The following is a 20190-nucleotide window of genomic DNA, read 5'->3' on the forward strand; positions in this document are numbered from 1 at the left end:
GAGCCCCATACATGAGTGCTGAAAACTCCTCAGGATGTTGTTGAGGCACCCGTCGATATGATCGTCAACTTCTGTAGTGCATAAAATGGGGAAATCATCGACATACCTAAATATCGCCGCTATTCTTGGATCTTTAATACTTTCTTGGATGGCACGCCCGCACGCTCCGAGAAAAACTTCACACAGATACGGGGTCACTTTGGATCCTATGCATACGCCGCTTCTCTGCACGTAGTGGCGATCTTGGTAGGCTACCACCGTGGCTGATAGGTAATAGCCCAAAAGTTCTAAGAAGGTATCTACTTGCATCCCTGCCGCATTCTGGAATGACGTGAGGCCTTGATCTTCTATGACCGAAGAACTTGTAGTAGACGTATATGCGGGATGGAGTAGTACATATCTTAAACGTCCACGGAAAACCCAGAAACGATGATGTTCCCTTTTTCTTTAAGAAAAGAAATCACATTTTCAGAATTGGAAATCCGGAAAGGGTCTTGCATCAAAACAAGATTGATCTTTTCGGTGAGAAATTTGGACACGCAAGCTTGCCACGTGTTCCTCTCCGAAATAATTGCCCGGAACGGACTTCCCTCTTTGTGCGTTTTGACGGAGAAGAACACAAGCTTAGGCGCAATGGCATATTTTGGTCCGTGCCCCAAAACTGGAGGATGTGCAGGCTTTCTTCGGAGCGGTTCAGCCATCGCAGGGACACGCCCAGCGGGTTTCGAAAATACTCAGGTCTGAAAAATGGCGGCAGGTGCGTCTTCTTACTGACGTTTTACGTGTCAAATGCCCAAACCACTCTGCCTTTTCCTTTTACCTGAGGACAACCAACGATACTACAAACTTCCTTTGGGTTTCACGCTTTCTTCCGATATGGCGTCGTCATCTGTCCTTACATCGCCAAAACCAAGCGAATCCAAAATTGTCTCCACCCCATTTAATTGGGGATTTTGATCTAACTGCGCGGGCTAAACATGTTTTGGGGCACGGACCAAAATATGCCATTGCGCCTAAGCTTGTGTTCTTCTCCGTCAAAACGCACAAAGAGGGAAGTCCGTTCCGGGCAATTATTTCGGAGAGGAACACGTGGCAAGCGTGCGTGTCCAAATTTCTCACCGAAAATATCAACCTTGTTTTGATGCAAGACCCTTTCCGGATTTCCAATTCTGAAAATGTGATTTCTTTTCTTAAAGAAAAAGGGAACATCATCGTTTCTGGGTTTTCCGTGGACGTTCAAGGTATGTACTACTCCCTCCCGCATGCACGTCTACTACAAGTTCTTCGGTCAAACATAGAAGATCAAGGCCTCACGTCATTCCAGAATGCGGCAGGGATGCAAGTAGATACCTTCTTAGAACTTTTGGGCTATTACCTATCAGCCACGGTGGTAGCCTACCAAGATCGCCATTACGTGCAGAGAAGCGGCGTATGCATAGGATCCAAAGTGGCCCCGTATCTGTGTGAAGTTTTTCTCGGAGCGTGCGGGCGTGCCATCCAAGAAAGTATTAAAGATCCAAGAATCGCGGCGATATTTAGGTACGTCGATGATTTCCTCATTTGCCTCCGTGTGCGAAAGAATTTGCCGGACCATCAAGACGACTTGCGGACGCAACGACCCTTCCACACAGCAAAAGAAGAAAAGTAGACCGTTTGTGGTTGTTCCATATATTCATGGGATTACGCATAGGTTAAAAAAGATGGCCAATCGACATGAGGTACAAGTGCTGTGTTCGGCGCCCAATAAGGCCTATTCGTTGTGCCGCATGGTTAATCAAGGGCAAACCAGCAACAGCAAGGTTTGTGGCACCAATCACAGGACGGTTTATGCCCAGTGCGACAAGGAGGTTATATACCACATACCCCTGACATGCGGCCGCTGTTACATCGGCCAGACCGGGCGTTGTATAAATGATAGGACTCGGGAACACGCCAATAGCTTGAAGACCTTGACGGCAGCAGGTCACTTAGCCCTACATTGCCGCGACTGCAAGTGCAAGGCGAACCTAGACAAAGTTATCGTCATGGGGCACCATCGAAACCGGTTTGCACGCGAGGTTTTAGAAGTTTAAACATACAAGAGAAAGGGGACATGTGTGTTAGTTTACCCTCTGTGACCTTAACCAGAGAAGAGAGAACGTTCTTGCGAGGGGAAGTACCGCCCACAAGTAGACAGACGAGGAAGATGCCTTAGTTTAATAATGAGGAAAAAGAGGAAGAAGTGAAGCAAGCTAGGTATGATTGATCCTAGCCTGGCGATGAAGATGAAATGTTTCATTAAATTTCAGTCGGTAGTCCAGCGGTTGAATGCGTCTCTCTCGTCCTTCTTACATTTGTGTGCTTGGGTTGTTCAGCTGGTGTCTCCTAAACATGTGTAACCAACGTGCTCAACTCTTTCCGAGAAAGAACATGGCGAAGATAAACGAGCTTTCTTGGAAAACACATCCTGACGTATTAACGCTGCGGCAGCGATGCATGACAATCGCGAGGTGCATCGTTCTGCAAGCAGAAATAAAAAAAAGTAAAATGTTTCCAGTTTGAAACTGCGTAACCGAGTGCTCTTTCTTCTTGTGTTGGGCGTGGAAAAGCGATAGATTTTTTTTTTTTTGGTTTTAAAAATATTATTTGAAATCTAGGATTAGCAAACTATATGTCTATAATTTATATATATATACTTTTTGGTGGAAAAGGGGGGGGGGGGGGGGGGGCGAGCGAGCTGTATATGTATAAAATCTTGCAACTAAACAGAAAAGTGAACCTACAAGAGAGGCTCCGCCTAAAGGAAACAACTCTTCACGAATGCCCAATGAGCCGAGGCATAAAGGGCATAAGGCGGAGTTCTGTTTTCTGAAAGAAGTGCGGTGATGGGGTCCTGGGTGATTTCAGATAAGATCGACCAAAGGGTGGCTGGTCGACATTTTTAAATCGACTGATGTTTTTATATGACATTGTCTAGTGTCTGGTATAAACGAATCCACACTTAGTTTTGACCAGAAAAAAAATTTGGAGACAAGAAAAATCGTAAGGCAGGGAGAGGTGGACAGTTGCAATAACGCGCACTGATGGAGGGGGCAAGTTTGAAAGTGAATAATTAAAACAATAAATTTAGGAGAATGTTAAAACTTTTTACAAGCAAACTATGGGTACAACGTGTTTGTAATATAAAGTAATAATATTTATTAAAAATTTATTTAGTTTTCTAAAAATTGCCAAACATGCCTGCTCGAACGACAAATGGCAAACTTTGGAAATCTGTATCTCATGAAATAATTTATTCATTATTACATAACTTGCAGACATTATTTTACTAATATATGGCTATTATTGAAAAAATAAATAAGGTATCTGAGTGACACAATAGTGACAATATATTTAGGCAAACATGGGAAACAAATCAAACAAAGAAAAATTCCAATGCGAATAAAAAAAAACACCACCTTCGATTTTTTTAAAATTTGGGTACCCTCTTATACTCTATTTCGGCATTCATTTCTATTAAAAACATGTTGCATCATTGCACTGTGAAAGAAGAAACAACTCCCCAAATTAGGGTCCTTTTTCAAAGCCTACACTTAGCAGTGTCCTATACAGGAAGTGACTCTGAGTTCCAGTTTCATGAAACTTGCACAAATCTTTTATATACATTTATTCAGATGAGATCATTGATAAAAAGAGCGATCGGTCACACAGTAAAAGGGAGGAGAAACTATATACAGCATTTTACATAAGCGTACAAAGTGGTATCATATTAGAGACTAATGATTTGAGAAAAGATGATGCAGTGTGAAGTTGTACCTTCCGGTATATTTTACATCTAGAGTAAAATAAATAACTTTACTTCCACACACAAAAACAAAGATATAATAGTAAGATATTTAGGTTGGCTGTGTATTTACGATTACAAACAATTTCAGGTGACGGATGCCATAGTGCCTAACTGGAGCAGCTTCGATGCCCTCGGTGTATGAATGAATCGTGGCAAGCCGTTATATTTTATCCTGCTCGAGGATAACCTTTTGGGATTTTTTTTATAGTGATCAGATAAAAATTATTAGTAACCACCAACAAAAACAGTAGGTTAAATACCCCGTGAAGAAAAATGTGATAAATAAGATGTCCCTGCATTCAAAATGAGCAGTCCTTGGGAAATCAAATTCGGCACTTTACGCTAAGGTTTTCCTCGCTGTACCCATTTAATAAAGTTGCTTCCAAGCCGATCCGACTGTCCGTGCTACATATACGTCACAGGTCCCTTCTGTTGATGACTTGCTGAGCCGCCACGCGTGCCAAGACTGAATGCCAGGGAAGGCGCGCACCGTGAGCCACTCTTCTTTTTTTTGTTCACGATACCGAACAACCTCATTTTCGTCCAGATATGCAAGATGCACGCCTTTCAGTTTCTTTGATAGAACGCTCACCATTGTCCTGGCCGTCTGAATTGCGCTTACTGAACGTTCTCTCAGGTTGTTCAGCGTGGCCTGGTGCTTCACGAGTCCGCCAACTCCGTCACATGCATTTTTCCCATGTCCAGATGCAGAAAATAACCACTCACTGCGAACGTACTTTTGAAAAGAGAGGTCACAACTGAGGCTGTCGGCAAAGCTTGATCCACGTCAAAGGAAGAAAGAGGGAAAGTCTCCAGACAAAAAATTGTGGTCAGCGGCCTTTGAAAAAGATTTTTTGGAATCGCACTGTCGTCCCTCCACGCGCTGATATGAAAGCACCCGAGCTTCTACCACGTGGTTCATGACACAGCCTGAGCCATGTCGGCGACCAGTTCGTGAGGGGTTGGCGGTGGGGTTACGTTGATGGTCACTCGGATTAGCCCTTGCTGTACTGAGCTACCGCCTGCAGTGCCTTATCGCCGGCTGGTGTCATCAACGAGAACACACACACCCTGTCTACACCAAAACTACAAGCGTTCACCGCACACGCGTCGCCGCCGCTTTTAAGCTTTTGTGAAATTGCTTTCTTTTGCCGCGGAGAGCCGCCTTATCTTAACTACGCGCCTGAAATCCTTCCAGGCGGGCGTACACAATATCAAGCGTTTCGAGAAATGCCCGTGGAGTAGAACTATGGGAAAATTCGGAGCCCGCGATGTCGATATCGTCGCCGTTGTGTTAGTACGCCGTCGCGTACTGCAGTCCCCCGTTGGGGGAGGGGGGGGGGGCGGTCTTACTACGATAACATGGCGACAGCGTTTACACTCTATGTATTTACGCGAGGCTCGAGTATTTGGGGATAATGCTGCCGGTTGGTGTGCCCCTTTGTGCCTGATATTATCGCCCGTGACGCCAGCGAGTGAGATGGAGACAGGCATGACTGCTCAGTAAACAGGCGTCGGCGGCCATGTTTTGCTGGTTGAAGCGAACCCCCTTGTCCTTGACAGCGAGCGGGGAAATGCGAAAAAAAGATTGTATCGGCCGTTTTGCCAGAACTAGCGACGAGTGTCGTCTGCGGTTTCCGGCAACTATTTTGCCATAATCGTGAGCTTAGCGAGGGAATGATTTTTGCTAGCCACAGAACACTACCACGCAGAAAGGGAATGCTTGAACATGTTTTTGTTCTGGATATATATCAGGGATATATATGAGAGAGAGAGAGAGAGAGATGAAGGTAGAGCGGAAGAGGGAATAGCATATAGTGTCGCAGGAGAATAAAGTAAACAAAGTTCCTAGTGGCCGATGGCTGCATGATCTTTTCTCGGATGACTAGTCCGTAATATGATACCTCTTTGTACACAGTAGTTTCTCCTTAATTTAAGTGTGTGAACGATTTCTTTAGTTATCATTGGTCTCATCTGAATAAAAATATATAAAAGATGTGTGTTGGTTTCATGAAACTGGAACTCAGAGTCAGTTCTTGTATAAAACACTGCTAAGTGTAGGCTTTGAAAAAGGACCCTACTTTGGGGAGTTGTATCTTCTTTCTCAATAAAACGATGCAACATGTTTTTAATGGAAATGAATGCCGAAATAGAGTATAACAGGTTACCCAAATTTAAAAAAAATCGAGGGTGGTGTTTTTTTTTTATTCGCATCGGAATTTTTCTTTGTTTGATTTTTTTTCCATGTTTGACTAAATATATCCTAACTATTGTATCACACAGATACCTTAGTTATTTTTTAAATATGAGCTATATATTAGTAGAATAATATCTGCAAATTATATCATAATGATTAAATTATTTCATGAGATACAGACCTCCAAAGTTTGCCATTTGTCGTTCGAGCAGGCATGTTTGTCAATTTTTAGAAAAATAAATAAATTTTAAATAAATATGATTACTTTATATTACAAGCAAGCTATACCCATAGTTTGCGCCTAAAACGTATTAGAGTTCTCCTAATGTTATCGCTTTAGTTATTCACTCTCAAACTGGCCCCCTCCATCAGTGCGCGTTAATGCAACTGTCCACCACCTCATGCCTTACGATTTTTCCTGTCCCCAAGTATTTTTTCTAGTCAAAACTAAGTTTGGATTCGTTCATACCAGACACTAGACAATAACATATAAAAACATCAGTTGATTTGAAAATGTCGACTAGCCATCCTTTGGTCGATCTTATCTGAAATCACCCTAACTGTTTTGTGACGAAAAGACAAAAAGGTACTTCCGTACTTACTGGCGTATTGATGCTGTAAATTGAGGAAGGGTTTGGGGGGGGGGGGGGGGCAAAACTTACGGATCATACGTTGAAATTTTATCATTTATTTTCCTACTATTTACAAATTTACGTTCAGCTTGGACCTAACAGGAGGCTATCGCCCTGATGGGCACGTCTTGTTATACGACCTTCTAAGAAAAATGAGCCAATCGGTTGCTCGGGTCCGGCAAAGGTGACGTTCTGCGCTCGATTACATGGGTAAGGCGCTGATCATAGGAAAGTTTGGAAAAGCAGAACAGTCTACGTAGCTTTAATATCATGGGTTTAAAAGACCGGCTGAGATGTCGGTAATTTTAAAGCCGCAGCGGTGACGCGTCTTATGGCACGACGCCTGTGTAGAAGCTTCGTGCAACGCAAATTTCGTTTTTGCGCATGCTCACCGCCCAAACTAAGAAAAACGAACGCGCTCGTGCTTATAGACACAAGTTGGGGAGACGCACTCATAGTTTGTTAGACTTAATCATGTCTTTTAGGCTTAGAATTTCTATACATCGTTAATGCGCGCCTCACGATACTTGATGTGTCAAAACTAAAAACTTGTATATACATTTTGTTGAGTAAATGAGAAACAAAATAGATTCTCCATAGACTATTTTCAGCTAAAAACAACTCCGTGCCAAATGAATTAGTTTTAGCATTCAGTAATTTTGTAGGAATACTAATATCAGCGTTGTGCCTCTAAACGCGTTGTCATGTCGACCCCTCTCCGCCACCGCCTGGATAGGACCTGAGCTTAAAGGGGTACTCCACCGATTTTTTGAGCTACCTCAACTAACTATATTTTCTGACTCCCCGGCCTTTAGCCTTTCCGATATGCTATTTAGCATCGCGAAATTCATAATAGGTATTGTGAAATCGGCAAATGAAAATGGTGCAAAAACCAACATTCAAATATACCCGCACTTTTCAGTGCCGTGACGTCAGCGGCAGGCAGGCTTGCCAGTCGAGCAAGCAGCCAAAAAATAGAATGTGCCAATCATTTGTTCCGTGCTGGAGCGCGGGTACTGCAGCGAGCTTCCCAAGCATTCATTTGACACCATGAAACTGCTTCGAATCAGTTTAAAACAAAATCTACAGCCCAAAGAGTGAACCCCTGCCTTCCACTGACGTCACTTTTTCATTGTTGCCAGTAGAGACTTTCAGTTTGAAAAACATGGTGAAGACCAAAACTGTAAATTCAATAACTTCGCGAAAAAACAATATTTTGACCTAATATTTGAGATACTATTTTAGCAATGTTTGTTGGTTAGTTTAGCAAAATTTCAAGCAAATCGGAGACAATGAAAAAAACGGTGGAGTATCCCTTTAAGTACACGCTTTGCGGCAATCAGGCCAAGTTGGCATACAACGGCCGTTCAACGTTATTTAACTAGTCAAGATGTAGCAGGTGCAAGAGTGAAAAAAAGGATAAAAAGGAAAGCGACGCACAGAAAGACACGAGTCGTAAGTCAGCGCCCTTGTTTGCCCTTCAGCGTGTTCGCTCTTTTTTGTGTTTGCCTTTTTTGTCTTTCTCTGCGCTGTTCCTCCTGTTACTTAACTAGAAACGGATAACTTGGAAATCCTCTGTAGCTTACGCGAACTGCTTCGGGGCTCTACGCCAAAAGAATTCGCGCCCCAGCTGTCTGCTCCTTTGGTTAGGCCAACTTCCGTCTCGATTGCGTAAGCAAATACTTAGTAGCCATTGTCGCTCTGGGCATGAATAGCATTAGTGCTGACTGTGGTATGTTACACTTGGTGCAAACTCAACAATACCTGCTGTTTTTATAGTGATCTGGAGACATATGTTTGCGCAACTAAGCCAAAAACTAAACTTTTGATCTTGGGGCCGTGGGGCAGAAAACGAGAGCGTAAAAAAGCGCGCGGGGTGTTGTTCAAACCTCCGCACTTAAACAATTTATGAGCTCATTTTGAATCGTAACCGCATCATTCTGTAGAATGCAAGATTTCTGAAACGATTGTTTGGCTTCTCAGCATTGAACAGATGTGTATGTGCTGTTTTTGTCCATAAAACAACAACAACGACAGACAGGCAAGGTTATCGCAGTATAGCTTGCAGGCATCTCTCTCTCTCTCACTCTCTTTCTTATCCCAAGTTAACCCGACAAGTAATACACACGCAAGGGGACACAGAAAGAGGCCGACTTGGCTGCATGTTTGCACTAGACTTTCGCTGCCAGAGCCACATACATAAGTCATCTCTCGCCATGTACGGCGCCCATTCCCGGGGCACACCCTGCGCGGTTGGGGCCTTCGTCAATATTGCACAAGCGCGGAAGCCCGGCCGCGTCAGCCATTTCTCTCCAACGGGGCCCGTCGGGGGCCGACAGTTGTAGGAGGCGTTTCTAATTCTGTAGCGCGTGCATTCTGGTTGGGTGGCGCCACGTGGGGGACGGAAGAGTGGTGAATTATGCAAGAGTGCCAATGTCAAATCATGAAATGAGATATTTATTTTAAGCCGCGTCATGCTCTTTCCTCAACGCCTACTAGTAGAAGCCAACCCTCTCTTCTACTATTAGGCGAGTAAGTAAAATCTCAAGACTCACTACTGAGTTGAATCAACAGTTGCTTCTTGGCCTATTATGTATGTCTCGCCTGAAACACCTTCACTTTTACAAAAACGACACCTTTATTTTGCTAAAAAGGCGCTCCGGCATTTCTGTAGTAGTGGTTAATATTTTGTTTGCCTAAAATTAGTTAACATACAAATAAAGGTGATTAAACGATAAACCCAAATATTAAGTAAAAATAGTCCTTTCAGAGTCTGTCTGTCTGTGTCTTGTCCGTTCATCTGTTCGTCCGGGAATACTATAAGGCAAGGCATGTCAACACAATCGGATTTGTTACTATAAGAAATAAGCTAAGCAACTTTCACAAGCGCTTCCTCAGAATTAACGCGATATACACCCCGTACGGACACTTGCCACCAGCAGTCGAACCCAGAACCTCAAGGTACGCTGCTCGGTGTTTTCTGTCCTTCTACGTGCAGTGGATAGAGTGGACACCCAACGTCGGCTACTATACTTACCACCTGCCAACGTTATTGGGTTACCTAACTTGTGGAATTCCCGCAAAGCGGGGTACTCTACTTATCTCCATTCACTCCGCCTGCCATCGTTTGAAGCGCCATCCTGAGTGGCTTTTCAAAATGATGTGCTTCAATACTAATGTTTGGCGTAGAATAAACTGCAGACACCATAGCAGCGGTCCGCAAAACGGTGGCGCGTTGAACGACGGGTGGCGGACCGCGGAACGAAAGGGGGGGGGGGGGGGGGGGGGGGGGGGGCTACTGCTCGTAGAAAGCAACATCATTGGGCAGCTCCGTAGCTGAGCTGATCTAGTATGTAACGTTGCCATTTGCCTATACTCTCCATTGTGAATGGATATGTTGTAGACGAGAGTGATGGCACCAAAAACAATACAATGTTTTTACCGCTCGGAACGGCTCTCCAATGGCTTCTAACACAAACTTTAAAGAATACGTCCTTCTAGTCACACTGGCTACTGGAAGCTGGTTACGGTGTGTGAATGAGGCATTTGACCGCAACTCGAAGACCGTAGTTCAGATTTCAGCGACTCTTTTCAGAGCCACCAAATCGCTGCTTTTTCAGGCGCACTCCTGGCTGTCTCTCGTGTCTCATTCGAACGTCAAACTGCGAAAGCAGGATATGCGCGAAATAAGAACCATCGCAGACGAAGGTACGTCATTCCTAGAGCAGCATTGGGTGGTTTTATTTATTATTATTTATGGCGTGTCACTTTCTGCACTACGAAACATAACTGAAAACCCAAACAACTTTACTTGGCAAATATCCCTCGAAACCCAAAACTCGGATAAAAGCGCGCTTTTTCGCTCGGCGCCTAAAGCTTTACGTCCAGTAATCTGCAGTGCCATCTCTGGATAAGGCAAAGAAACATGGCCGTTGATCGGTGTCTCCCCGACAGCTGCCGCTCCGCCATTAAAAAAAGTTCGTTTTATTTTCTTAATTTATTTTATTCGGAGTTTCGACTTAACATTTTAACACACAAATGTAACCAGTGAAAGACATTTTCGAGAAAAGTTGATACAAGATCTGTCAAGATTATAATTTTTGCAAGCCATTTTAGCGTGTAAATGTTTTTTGTGACAGCTTGTACTTCTGGCCGACATTTATTAATGTCGGCCAGAAGTACAAGTATAAATGACCGACATTTATTAAACGTACCGCGAGGCAAGCTTATCGTGAGGTTGCAGGTGTGAAGAAAATCTACGTACCTTTTATATAATTGAGGTCCAGAAAAACAATATTTTCGCGAAGATGAAGTAGACGACACGCAAGGTCATCACGTTGGTGATGACCTTGCTCATAACTCTCTTCTACATAATGAACGTGCTCTTTTCTTGATTTTTGTGCACAGTTTTCAATTAAAATATGGATACCCCCAATCGCGATGATGAAAGTAAAAACGGCCTGAGGTGAAACAATTACTTCAGAAAAAACGTTATACATCTCCTTCTGGCCAAGAATCTGGTGCTCACGAAATGCACGAAAAGCGCTGACCTCAGTGGCATGTATATGTTGTTAGCATAGTCTAAGGGAAATGAAAGGAAAATAAAGCTATTAATTTATATTCTTTGTGAATCACGTGTGTTTCTTTTTTTTTAATAAAAAAGAGATTGCGATAACAAGCGAATGAGGGCATTTTTTGTATATAAAAATGTAAACTCCCGGTTAAAAGGATGCAGGCAAACCTAGCAACCAAGCTTAATCTTTTGATACCAAAGTCCAGAAGGACTGACCTTTTGGATGAGACAGCATTTATCGACAATTCTTCCGTGTACAGGGTCTAAAATTGTTGGGAATGAAATTATGAAGAAAATAAAAAAATATATCACAATTTTATTGTAGCAAGAATCAACAAGCGTATTGACAATATTTACAGATGTAGCCTAACATTTTTTTAATTGAAAACTATTAATGTAAATGATTGATGTGATTAATTCTTGGGTGGAACAATATTAAATGACTATATAAAATTAAAAAAAACAGTGCCTTTTTTGTGCACAATCCTTGAAAAAATTTGACATTGGCGGCGGCCGATTTGTGTTCGTCTGCTTGCTGCCTTTCTGATCAGTTTTTGCGAATATCGAAAAAAATTAAGAACATACTAAGATATATCAAGTTCTACAACTAAAATAAAAAGTTAGCGCCGAACTTGACCCTGGTCATTTTAACGCTTATATTGCTTCCGAACCTACGTCAGAATATCACATCAATAGTGTAACATTTCAAGCTATAAAAGTTTATGGTCTATTTTCCAAGGGCTCAAAAATCGTAACCTGACATTTGGACATGCGAGAAGATGCACCGAAAATAAAGCGTCGTAAATTAGAAACTCACTTTTAATTTTTTTTTAGAATATATTTGAACAAAGTTAGGGTATCTTAAGAATATGCATGAAATCGTCTTTAGAACTCGTTGTTAATGAACTTACTCCAAATCGAACTGGGCATTCTGAACGCGTATACGATGAAATATCGCCATGGCTTTAAAATTGGCGCCACGAGTCCAAGGCTGCAGGGAGCAGTTTGGTCAGTGCTTATAAGGCAATTAAATGCAAATGTGCAAGCGAGCCGGACAAGACTGACGAAAATAAGCCCTGGCGAAGGTGGACAAGGGGTACAAAGGACAAACATAAATCTCCAAACACAGCTAAGTGACTGGTGCGCGACTGAAAAAACCCGCCTGGTCCGGGTATCGAACCCGGGACCTCTTCATTCCCAGTGGAGCGCTTTACCAACTGAGCTAGGCAGGAGTTAGGCGTCAGTAGTCTTCAATACGGATCTCGGATAAGCGAGTACACGAACGCACGACGGTGCAGTGCTCGCCCTTATTACAATGGGCCAGAGCGTGAATTGAGACTAGGATTATCGAGTCCCGAGGACTGTGACGTGAGCTTTTAACCAGTGTGCGGGTAGGTGCAACGAGTACTCACATAGACAAATTTGAAAATGTTCACTTTTAAGTTTGTCTACGTTCAAAGTGTTAAAATGCGGTGGTCGAATAATGCTGCTGGGGTACGATGCACGAACTAAATTACACCGATACCTGCGCCATCCTTTGAACTCTATACAGAGTAATATAACTATCAAGATCAAGTTAAAAAACAATGCCTTTTTTGTTGTATTGAGGATAACGCGGTTCTGATTGTTATATGTGTTTATATCAAGAAGGAAGGTGCGACCGATCAACAATCAACAGCTGGAGCACAAAGCATCTTACAGAGATCATTTTCCTGACAAGCAAATAAACGTATGCTCCCTACCTTGGAAACTTGATGAACTGTCTCAACACGTTCAGTGCTAAATTAGTTAGAAAAGTGTATTTGATGAAATTCTTTAATCCTGTAAAAAAAAAAAAGATCAGTGCTTCTATATTTTTGTTGAGCTCTAACTCGTTGCGCTGATCGTTGCGATAAACGAAGGGAACATAGCAAATGACAAGTAGAGTTGCACGTTTTTACTTGAAGGTGCCGTCTGCAGTGAAGCCTAAAGCAAAGAATTGCGTAGTCATAAAATGCCATGCCCAATGTCCCAGCACCGACGTCATTTTCGGGTGAAAGTAAGTCTTTAGGTCGCTGATTGACTTTCTGGGCCGTCTTTCGGCACGTAGACGCATAGCTCTGTTAACAGCGTATCACAAAATAAATACCGGTACGTTTACATTCGCGCTTAGCCAGCATCATCTAGAACAATGACGTCCTCCTAACGCCCCACTCTTCCTCCGTGGAAGGTCGTCACAGTGGGATGGCTCCAACTCAGCAATTGGACTCGAGCCCGACACCCAGCGTTCTTCGACGCGTTGATTGGACACAATGCCCAGCCGAGCACTGACCCAACACCCGTATTCAATCTGCGTCTTCTCTCGATCTCACTGGTATGACGTCAAACCTTCTTGTGCACAGGCGTTGATTATTCTAGGTAGTGTTGGCATAGCTCGCAGTGGGCCGAACAAAGTGATTTACACAAAGCCCTTGACGAATTATGAGAGCAAAGGACGGTCTGTCTTGAAAACGCGATCTGAGCATGATCAATGAGCAGGCAAAACGTTCTGTTCATGTTCCCTGCGCGAGTGGCCTTTTCGGCTCAAACCACCTCTTCGGGCATTGTATTTTGCTAGGTGAACTCTGTTGATCGACACGATTGACAAGCTATGTGCTCACCAGAAAAGTGCAAACAGCTATTCTGTCAGCCTGTGCAGCAGGAGACAGGCCCGCCTCGCAGTGAAGTCTCAGAGCTTCGATGTAACGGGCGACTCGGAAACTGTTGGGCGTAAATTCTCCGGTTTTGAATTTTCGATAAGTCATTACTTCAAGCACAGAATCAGGCAGAGGTAACCTTAGAGCCGCCGTGTAGGTTTGCTTTGAATATATAAAACTGGCTTTCTTAATACGTGTGCGGTCCTCCGTGTGTAGTTTACCCGCATCCAATTCGATGTAAATATATTTGTTTTACCTTCTATGATAAAAAGAAGCTCTGGTACACAAATGACCACACTACAGCTGCACGTGCTCCGCAGCATTTTATGTTGTGGTGTTGCATTATAAAAACTTAGAACGGCTTCCACTGTAGAGGTGGGATTGGAAGCACCGCGTGGGCAAAGCAAACAAGTAAAAGAAGCGCTAGGGCAAGGCAAGAGTGTAAACACGCAACATACTGCCAGTCGGTTATATCAGAAATAAACCTGCTACGAGAGAGGTTAATATTTTTTTTTAGTTCCAATTTTCTAACATCACGTTTCGCCAATCCCCATTGTAACGCAGTGATACCACTCAAAGGTGACACAGAAAATCACCTAGTCTTCAATAACACTGTTTAGGACGGGCTTGTGTCTCTCCCTTTGTTGTATCTGGAAAGTTTTACCGTATTGGAACTCCCAATTTCTCTTTATAAAAAGTTCTACGCCAGCGCATTTGTTCTTAAAATTATCCATTGAATTTTTTTTTTTTTTTGTGGCGACAAGGTTGTGGTATTTTACGTTTATACTTTTTATCTCACACTATGACATCTCATATTCAGGTCAAAGCAATTTGTTATTTTTCTAATATTACCTTGGTCTACTTAGTCCTGTTATTCTAATGTCTTTTCTTGTAAATACGCGGAGTTTCCTTGTCAGTCTTGTAGCGAGGTTTTGACTAAACTGACCCCATGGTCAATGATGATAATGCATTTAATGCAAAGGTGCAAGCCAACTGGAAATTAATAACGGTAATAATCCCTGGTGAAGGAGAACAAAGGGTACAGAGGAAAAACACAAATCTTTAAACACAGCTAGGCTACTGGTGCGCGACTGAGAAAGTCCGCCTGGTCCTTATACCTAACCAGGAACTTCTCCATTTTCAGTGAAGCGCTCTACTAACTGAGCTAACCAGGAGCTAGACGTCAGTAGAGTCCCTGGTTCGATACCAGGACCAGGGGGATTTTTTCAGTCGCGCAACAGTCACCTAGTTGTGTTTGAAGACGAGTTTGTCCTTTGTCCCCTCTGTTCCCCCTTTTCAGGGATTATCATAATCAATATTTTCCGGCTCACTTCAGTTTTCGCATTAATTGCATTATCATCTTAACCTTAAAATGCAAGCCGTCCATCATTGTTGGTGTTCGACTGGTGGCAGCTGTTAAAAACAGTTTGCTCTACTGATGTCTACCTCCTGGTTTGCTCAGTTCGCTCCAGTGGAAATTGAGAGGTCCCTTGTTCGATACCTGAACCGTGCGAATGTTTTTGCTCGCGCACCAGTCACCTAGCTGTGTTTGGAGATTTGCGTTTCTCCTTTGTACCTGTTGTTCCCATTCTGCAGGAATTATTATATTTGCTTGCATCTTTGAATTACTGGCATTACCATCATAACATAAAAATGCAAGCAGTTCACCCTTGTTGGTGTTAGACTGGTTAGCTCAGTTCTGGTTCTGGTTAGCTCAGTTTGTAGAGCGTGCTCCACTGGAAATGGAGAAGCTACTGGTTTGATACCAGGGCCTGGTGGAGTTTTTTCAGTCGCGCACCAGTCAACTTGCTCTGTTTGGAGATTTGTGTTTGGTCTTTGTCCCACTTGTTGCTCTTCTCGAGGGATTATTATCGCCATTGTTTTCCAGCTCGCTGGTACCTTTGCATTATCTGCGTTATCATCATAACCTTAAAATGCAAGCCGTTCATTCTTGTTGGTGCTAAGCTGGTGGCAGCTATTAAAGTCCCTCTGCTCTACTGATGTCTAACTGCTGGTTGGCTCAGTTGACAGGCCGCTCCACTAGAAATTGAAAGGTCCCTTGTTTGATTTCCAAACCAGGCAGCTTTTTTTAGTCGCGAGCCAGTCACCTAGGTGTGTTTGAAGATTGGTATTCGTCCTTTGTCCGACTTGTTCCTCCTCTCCACGGATTATTATTGTTCTTCTTTTTTAGATCACTTGCACCCTTGCATTAATTGCATTGTAATCATAACTTGAGCCCTGCGCGGACAACAGTTTGATCACCCATATTCAATTTGCATCCGCAGACTTTGTATCCGCACTCGAACCGCATCCACAATATTCGAAACCGCATTCCACCCTCAATTAGCACATTTATTTTACATTATAAAATCATGGGTATATTCAAATAAAACACAAAATAAAAAACAAAGCATCTGGATGATACCCCAAAAGCTGTCTGCTCACCTTTGTACAACGAACTTTTCATGTCAGAATACGATGAAAGTCATTTTGTCCGTATTCTGTAGTATCATATTTATAAAATAAGCGTTCATTCTTCCAGAGACACTTTGCATTGCTGAAAATATGGTCGCAGTTATAAAATCGTCTTGGGAGTCCATGACACTGACATCCTGCCCAGAAAATAAAGTCAAAAGGAAGGAAATTTCATATTTTTTTCCCTTTTTGCTTTGTAAAAGGAAAAATTGAAAAAAATATGCGACAAGCAGGCGCGTCAAGCAGACGCATATTTCATAAACATGAAGATTAACAAAGGAAAGAGTGACATTCTGTTATTTTATTTAGGCAAACAATTAAAAAAGTAAGAGAGGAAATGCACTCACCGAAGCAAAGAACTCGTGTATTACACATGCGGCAAAGCGCGAGTACACCAATGGGAAAATATTACACTATTCAATACTGGTAAAACCTCCTATCGGTTTCAGTTTTAAACGCAAACCCTCAACTGCACGCTCGGAACAATTATTACATTTAAAACATTGCGGGCCAACAGTTGAGGAAACGAAAACGCACACACACGCAATGTTTCGCTTGTTGATGATGCTGTTAGAAGAAGCAGAATATCGTCATCATGGACGGATTCAGACTGCTTAGCCTCTCTTAAATTAATACCCGCTAATGAGTAGTCTTTCTCCGTTGATGCACTAATGCTGGGATGGCATGCACGAACTGCGCTACAAGAATAAGGTGCAAAAACTCATGCTGGCGCAAGTTCCGCCACTTCAAGGATCGAATCCGGTCTCCTCGATCCATTTGTAGCCGAAGAAGCCACTTGCAAGCTTCTGCTTTCTTGTGGCTTGTACATTTTGCGTTTTCTTTGACCGAAGAACATTTTTGCTTTTTCTCTGCTAAACAAGAACACGCTTTGCCGGGACGTCTGATGGTTCTGCATTTCTTACTGTTTCTAGGGACAGCAGTTTTGGCGAGATAGAACGATCACAAAATCGATCTTCGGCGAGAATAAAACTTTTGACGTAAAGATCATTTTAGTCCTTGATTGGCATCTTTTATTTAAGAGTAATTTGGTCCCGCAAATTATTCGATGATGCACTTAATAGTATCACTCACGTATTCACGCTACACTGTGTGGTCGTACAGGTTTATGGGCAGCCTCGGCAAAAATGTAGATCCGGATCCGCGGATATTCACGTCCGATATGCATCCGCAACCCCTGGCATCCACATCCGATCCGCAAAATTTGATTCATTTTTGTCCTCGTCCGCTAGTTTACTGCGAATATGCAGGGCTCTAATGATAACCTTGTAGCGCGTTCGATGTTGAGGACGGTATAGATGATGCGACCGACTCCGAGCTTAGGTGAAAACGTTCTTTTTATTTTCTCGTGCCGCCGGGCACGTATCGACGATTAACGTCTTCGTCTTTTATCTGCGGCTTGGTAGGCCGATGGACCGCCACAGAGCTCCCCCTCTAGAGCCGTCGCATGCAGGTATGCAGCCTGTAGGAGACGGAGGGGTTGAATTGTTGCGGCTTCAGCAAGTGAGTTGGACTGTTTCCGTTGGCGTTTGATATACGACCCGAACGACGTGGCAGAGAGGGGTGCAGAAGACATCTTGCGCAAACCATGCAGGGAGTTGACGCTGAAGTCAGGCCTATTAGAGCAATGATGCAGCAGAGAGAGGGCATAACGATCCGTTCGTGCTGTGGATCCAATGTGAAGTAGGCTCGATCGCAGCTCGGGCTCCAGGGGACATGGCGGTCAGCTGTAGGACCAATACAGCGTAATCCCCGGAGGTGACGCACCGAGCGAAGAACAATGCCTAACCATCGATAAGGAAGCCCTGGTCGGTTAGCGAAGTGTCTTGACAAAAACACTGTGGTCCGCCCAGCGTGGCGCGGTGCGGCACGCCCCACATGGTGTGGCAGCACGCGACCGTGCCAGGCCAGCACCACACCACACAGATGAGCAAAACTGCCAGGGCGACACCAGCGAATGTGGCGGTGGTGGAAAAAGCCAAAGAATGTTGACTTGCCGAGCCGGCAGGGTGAGCGAGGTGGTCGCAGCCCGTTGTTGGGAGATGGCGGCGGCAGACGCGACGGGGCAGAGGCAGTGTTGGAGGATCCGGATGCGGGGATCCGAGGGAGACGTGCTCTTGCATAACCGTAGAAATCCCAAGCCGTTGCCGTGTCCCGTGCCGCGGAGAACGTTCCCCTGGGTGGCAGGTGCTCGGAGCCGATCATCACGTTCAGGTCACCATTTTGTAGCGCGTTCGATGTTGTGGACGAAATAGATGATGCGACCGGCTCCGAGCTTAGGTGAAAACGTTCTGTTTATTTTCTCGTGCCGCCGGGCTCGTATCAACGAGTAACGTCTTCGTCTTTTATCTGCGGCTTGGTAGGCCGATGGACCGCCACAACCTTAAAATGCAAGGGAGGGATCGGTGGCCGAATGGGCTAGCGCACACCAGCTCGGAACACGTGGAGCGAAAACCCGCGCTGCAGAACCCAGGGATCCTGGGTTCAATGCCTACCCCTGCCCGTTTCGATCTGAATGAGCATCGTACCGGCGAGTGGTCGTGTATCACTACTTCATGGTGCACGTTAAAGACCCTAGGCTAGCGGTTGTACCGCACTGGCTAAACTGCTTATCTACAGTGGGTAACAATGTCGCCATGTTCTGGCAGACTAAACTCCTGCTGTATGAACAACTAACGACTAATTTGTTGTTTTCTTTTAAATGCAAGCCGTTCACCCTTTTGGTGTTAGACGTGTAGCAGGTGTTCAAACTCGTTTTCTCTACTGACGTCTAACTCCTGGTGAGCTCATTGGGTAGAGCGGTCCACGGGAAATGAAGAGGTCCTTTTAGAGCGCAGCTCTTAGGCGCCCGCTTCCGGCTTGAGCGGCGTCGGCGTCGGCGTCGCCGTCGGCGTAACCGCGCGGTGCATTATGGGTAAATTTGTTCAATACCAGGACCAGACTTTTTTTTTTTTCAGTCGCGCACTAGTCACCTTGCTGTGTTTGGAGATTTCTGTTCTTCCAGTGTCCCCCTTGTTTACCTTCTGCAGGAATTATTATCGTTATTCTTTCTCAACTCGCTTGTACCTCTGCATTAATTGAAGTATCATCATAACTTAAAAATTTAAGCCGTTGATCCTTGTTGGCGTTAAACTGGTGGCAGCTATTAAAATGCGTTTGCTCTGCGGATGTCTAACTCCTGGTTAGCTCATTTGGTAGAGCGCGCTTCACTGGAAGTGGAGAGGTCCCTGGTTCGATAAAAAGACTAGGCAGATTTTTTCAGTCGCGCACCAGGAGTTAGACATCCGCAGAGCTTTGTTTGGCGATTTTTGTTTGTCCTTTTGCACCATTGTTCCCCTTTTCCAGGGATTTTTATCGTTATTCTTATTGTCAATGTATTTATCAATTGAAATTCTTGTACAAAAATAATTTAGGCAGGTTGCACACATGCTTGCCTTTTTCCATTACATATCAAGGCGCAGGCGACCTTGTGATACACAACCATACTATAAAACATGTCCTTTTAGTATGCTGATGCTGCGATCACGCATTACTCGGCAATTTATACAGCCACAATCACTTAACATATTATGTCGGAATGTTATTGCCGTTGCTCATTGGGTGTCACTTATTTACGTAAGAATCCCGTCAGTGGGAAACATTTTAAGCTACCTGTAGTAGATGCTAAACCGACTTTGCGAATACATCATTGTTTATAAGGCAATGATGACAAGTAGCAAGCGTGCGGGAATCTAAGCAGCTCTTATACACAGCTCTGATGAAAAGAAAGCGAAAATCTGCGTCTTCACTTCCGC

The 20190-nt window shown here is 43.9% G+C and overlaps 1 protein-coding gene and 1 non-coding gene across 3 annotated transcripts in view; both read right to left on the bottom strand.

Moving 5' to 3' along the window:
* The window catches only part of LOC8026263 (atrial natriuretic peptide receptor 1), a 111427-nt gene that overhangs the window by 74695 nt on the left and 16542 nt on the right, over positions 1-20190 (bottom strand). The window lies entirely within an intron of this gene.
* On the bottom strand, positions 12384-12460 carry Trnap-ggg. The gene has a single exon. It is a non-coding gene; the product is annotated as a tRNA-Pro (tRNA).

The sequence above is a fragment of the Ixodes scapularis genome, unplaced genomic scaffold, assembly GCF_016920785.2.
Source record: "Ixodes scapularis isolate PalLabHiFi unplaced genomic scaffold, ASM1692078v2 PGA_scaffold0__279_contigs__length_252992795, whole genome shotgun sequence".
Lineage (NCBI taxonomy): Eukaryota > Metazoa > Arthropoda > Arachnida > Ixodida > Ixodidae > Ixodes > Ixodes scapularis.